This window comes from Magnolia sinica, chromosome 2 (assembly GCF_029962835.1).
Source record: "Magnolia sinica isolate HGM2019 chromosome 2, MsV1, whole genome shotgun sequence".
Lineage (NCBI taxonomy): Eukaryota > Viridiplantae > Streptophyta > Magnoliopsida > Magnoliales > Magnoliaceae > Magnolia > Magnolia sinica.
Window position 1 is genome coordinate 37,859,299 of NC_080574.1, and position 5,682 is coordinate 37,864,980.

A 5,682-nucleotide genomic window follows, 5' to 3' on the forward strand; every position below is an offset into this window, starting at 1 on the left:
TCCTCCCATTGTGCCTAGATCATAGGTTGTTTCATGAGGCCCATGTGATGAGGCCCAATGTGATATATGTGAGGCCCTTGTATGAGGCCCAATGTGATGTATGTGAGGCTCTTGTAGGAGGCCCAATGTGATGTATGTGAGGCCCTTGTATAAGGCCCAATGTGATGTATGTGAGGCCCTTGTATGAGGCCCATGGTGATGTATATGAGGCCCTTGTGTGAGGCTCATTATGATGTGTATGAGGCCCTTGTGATGAGGCTCATTGTGGTGCGTATGAGGCCTATGTGATGAGGCACAAATTGTGATATGTGAGCCCACCATGATGTATATGATGCCCATTCAATTTCCTAGCTAGTATAAAGACCATAGAACCCATTATAGGATAGGTTCTAATGGGCCACACCTTGGGAGTGTTCACACCCCAAGTATAGGGTTTGTGATATAGTAATAATCTCGATAAGACTGAGGTCGAATCCACAGGGATTGAAACCTGTACGTATTCTGAAAGTAACCAGAACTAGAACTAGAATAAGATGAAATCTAAATTGAGTGAATATGAGAGAATAATGGTGAACTACTTTATCTAAAACTTGTAAAATTCAAAGGTGAAAAACTAGGGATTCAGAGGATCCACCAGTAGAGATTAAGGAGATCTACGCTTGATTCATGAGCTCAACTGGACTTCGAGTCCCATCATCATCCAGTTGGAAGATATATAACTAAAGCTCAATCTGAACAATTCCTTTGATCTAATTTTCAAAGAGATGAAAGGTATGAGAATTAGAGTTGATTCCATCACAAAACCATGCCTATAAGACAAAGCAAACAACAGAATTAAACCAATCCACAACTAGTCAGAAAGATGTATGAATGTTAGGAGGGATTCCATCATCCAACCATGTCCAAGGGGCAATGGTGAACAACAGAGCCACCTATTTTCATAATTAAAATAAGGGAAAGGAAATACTCAAAGCCATCGCAGATCTATTGTAATTTCGGTTACAGTAAACCATTAAAAACTGAAAGCATTCCTTATAATCAAACTAGAATCAACATCAATTCAAAAGCATGAATCCAAGCCGTAAAATCACCCCATCACGCTATAAGCTTCACCTCTAAGCCCTAACTAGGAGGTTTAGCCAACCATGATTGGGCTAATTCTCAAAAAAAATTCATAAGAAAGAAAACAGGAAAATAAGAAAACAACAACTGAATTTCTCTCTCTCTCTCTCTATCATCAAAACATCCCAGCCGTAGATGCCCCTTTGCTCCCTCTCCTTCTTCTCCTTTATATGGGCAGGGAGTCGGTGTTGCTGAAGCCTGCAACATGTGGAGAATGTCGGTTGGTTTGGAGTCGGACGAACCGACTCTTCTTACGCACGCCTCTCTTGCGCAGCGAATCCATGGAAGAAGACCTGCATTTGAAAGGAGTTTAGGACAGATGACCGTCCCAAAACTCAGTTTATCCTTCATGGTTGTAGTCTTGGCCTTATTATCTCTCTTATGGACGGTCCAGATCTTCGAAAAGATCGATGATGGTGGCCCACAACTCCCTCGAATCTCCGGATTTCCCAGACGCGCGTAAGGCTTACGCAGATGTGCTGACATGTTCGGTGGGGCCCATATTGATATTTTCTGGAAAATCCACCCCGTTAATTGGATTCCTGGCGAAATTTCACTCGGGAAAGGGTGGTTTTAATAGGTTCTGGAGTGGCCCACTGAATCAACTCAAGCTGCCGTTCATCCTATATTTGTCGACGATCCACGTGTGCGTGTGTGAACAGAGCTAAACAGACACATAGGCGACGGTCAGTCCCCCATTATGGAGTGACTAAACAGTTCGGATTATCAAAATATGAGATGTGTGGGGCCCATTATCACAAACCGGTGGATTGGTTCCATCCGCTGTCTCTGCGCATGAGATGGCTCGGGTCAACTGCAGTTTGACCGAGCCTGGCGTCCGGCACGGCGTGCGTGGACTCTCTATGGTGCACATGCATCTTGCATGTGGGGTCCAATGAGGTTCATATGATAAATCTACTTCGTTCATATGCTTCCTCATAAAATTTAAGGGTTTATAAAAAAATTGAAGCATATCCAGATATCAGGTGGGCCCAAAATCGTTGGTTTATGGGCTGATCTATCTGTTGGGACACTTCTACAGGGATACAAGAGTTTAAATTTGACATGTACGGTTAATTTATGGTCCTCAGGGCATATTTGATGTTTTGAGCCAAATGGATGGTGGAAACCCTGTGATCTTGCATTTTGGACACTTTTGAAGCCCGTGTAACGTGAGTGGCCTGATTTTCTCAGATCTTGGCCTTGTAAATTCATCGATCTCAGTCCTCTGGAGTCCTTCCCTTTCCTTGGTGATTTATGAGTGTCAAATCCATACTTTTTAGTACCCTTTTTCAGTCCAGGCTCCTAAATACACTCTGCATCACAAATATGATTAAAATAGGCCGTTAAACAGTATCATGTTCGCAAAATTGAGCAATAATTGGGGTCTAAAATGTAATATTTGACCCTCAACACAACTCCCAATCAGCATTTTGCTGTCCCGAGTAAAGTATGCGAAAAATAAATTGAGAATTACAGGACAATTTCTAAAAACTCGAGTGATTTTTGAAACCAATCCAGATATTAGAAGTCTAAGATTCATGAATGTTGAGCATTACTTTCTCCTATACTCCAGCACACGGTAGTCTTCATAATCAAGTTAAAGTATTGATCCATCAATTAGAAAAAAATTCTAAACAATAGGATCCATGAGTGTATGGTGAAATCTCGGCTTATCAACATTAAGATTTAATTCGTTATTTCATATATCATTGGTAACCAACAAGAGCATTCAGGACAACCAAAACCTAAACCAAAACTTGCCTCATAGATCATCCTTTTATTCTTTCAACTTTTGATTTTTCCATTACAAGTAATGCCAAGGAAGGGAAACAAATCCTTACCTATAGGGAGCAAACATATGGTGAAGACTAGTCGCCCAACCCTTTCCGAATGTTAGCCTTGGGGAATAGAACATTCACCTATAGGGAGCAAACCTATGGTGAAGATCATTCGTCCAACCCTTTTAATTTTCTCAGGTTGGTTCCTTTCATGCTTAGGAATTACCAAGTTATTCTTTCAATATCGAACTGAAACTTCAATGTATAAGCAAGATGTGACATGTGAAATCATGATTCAATTAATGTTTAAAACTTCTAATCATGGATTGATAATACAACTCAACTGTGGAATCTATTAGACAACTAAATCCAAGAGACGTAAATCCCCAACACTCTGTATCTTATAATGCTAAATCAACGATGGCTATCAAAATCACTTCAGATTCACAAGAATTTTCAGAAAAATTTAAAAAAAAATTCACAATTTTTACTCAAAACCAAGAAAACACTGATTAGGTGACCTAATTGCCCACTCCCAACCTAAAATCTACATTGTCCTCAATGTAAAAAAGAAATAAGCATACAATGCACGTGGCACAACAAAAGTAAAAGAGGAGAGATGGGAAGATAGTACCTAGACAAAAGAATCAAGAGGCTTTCCAAAGATATCAGCGTGAGAGCGAGTCAGCACAAGAGTGAGAGCACTGAAAGCAAACTATCCTAAAACAATGTAGAAAATAAACTAACTTAGAACAACATAAAGCAAACTACCCTAGTCCTATGAAAGCAGTAAATCTACCTTTACCTCCATCAGACTAGGAGATCAATCCTGGTAAACAGGATCAGCCAGAGGCATGGACATGTCCTCTGCATCAAATTTCTCGACAAATGGCTTTAGGCGATGTCCATTTACTTTAAACTCATTGCCACTGTCTGGATTCTGAATCTCGATAGCCCTATGAGGATAAACAGTGATAACAGTAAAAGGGCCGGTCCAACGAAATCGAAGCTTACCCGAAAATAGATGTAGTCGAGAATTATACAAAAGGACTTTTGACCAGGCATAAATGATTTCCGTAGAATATGTTGGTCATGAAATGCCTTCATCCTGTCCTTGTAAATTCTCGAGTTCTCATACGCGTCATTTCGGATTTCTTCTAGTTTATTCAACTGAAGTTTGCGTAGCGATCCAGCTTTGTCTAAATTGAAATTCAGATTTTTGATCGCCTAGTAGGCTTTATGTTCCAACTCCACAGGCCAGAGGCAAGCCTTCCCATAACCAAGTCTAAAGGGAGACATTCCAATAGGGGTTTTAAAAGCAGTATGGTAAGCCCATAAGGCATTTGTCAATCCGATTGACCAATCCTTACGGTCAAGGTTAACCGTTTTATCCAAAATGTGTTTGATCTCCTTATTAGAAATCTCAGCTTGACCACTTGTCTGTGGGTGTATGGGGTGCTCACCTTATGAGAGATACCGTATTTCTTCATTAAACTCTCGAATGGCCTATTACAGAAGTGTGGGCCCCCTTCACTAATGATAGCTCGAGGTGTTCCTAATCAGGAAAGGATGTTCTCTTTTAGGAATTTAATGACCGTGCGATGGTCATTATTCTGACACGGAATCGCTTCGACCCATTTAGTGACATAGTCAACAGCGAGCAAAATATATAGATTTCTAAAAGATTCGGAGAATGGTCCCATGAAATCGATGCCCCAGCAATCAAATGCCTCTATAATAAGAATGGGGTTCAAAGGCATCATATTTTGACGGGACAATGCTCCCAACTTCTAACAACACTCACAAGCTTTACAAAACTCATGAGTGTCCCTGAACATAGTGGGTAAGTAAAAGTCACATTGCAGAATCTTGGCCGTAGTCTTTTTAGTAGAAAAGTAACTACCACAGGCTTGTGAGTGACAGAAGGAGATGACATTCTGATGCTCATTGTCTGACACACATCTCCTTAAGATTTGGTCTGAGAAATATTTAAACAGATATAGGTCATCTCAGAAAAAGTTGCGCACCTCGGTGAAATTTTCTTCTTATCTTGCGCAGTCTAATGTGTTGGTATGAAACCTGTAGCAAGATAATTAGTAATATTAGCGAACCAAGGTGAATGGGAGAATCTGAACAACTGTTCATCAAGGAACATGCCATTGATATATGTCATCTTAAGGGAATCAGAGGGATTAATGCAGGAAATGTGATTAGCCACTACGTTCTCTACTCCCTTTTTATCTTTAATTTCTAAGTCAAATTCTTGGAGTAGGAGGATCCATCTTATTAGGTAGGGCTTAGCATCATTCTTAGAAAGAAGATACTTGAGCGCTGCATGATCTGTGTAAATAATGATCTTGGCTTCGATCAAGTAAGAGCTAAATTTGTCCAAAGCGAACACTACGGCTAAGAGTTCCTTTTCCGTAGTCGAGTAATTCACTTGGACAGGATTTAGAGTCTTACTTGCATAATGAATAACGTAGGGTTTCTTATCTTTTCTCTGGCTTAGAACTGCCCCAAGAGCATAATCAGATGCATTGCACATAAGTTCAAAAGGAATGCTCCAGTCGGGTGGCTGTATGATAGGTGCATTGGTTAACATGCCTTTAAGCTTAGTGAAGCTTCCTGACATGGCTTAGTCCACTCGTATGGTGTATCTTTTTGAAGTAGATTACATAGAGGACGAAAGATGAGACTAAAGTCCTTTATGAATATTTTGTAAAACCCAGCGTGTCCTAAGAAGGATCACACGTCCCATATGTTCTTGGGTGGAGGTAGG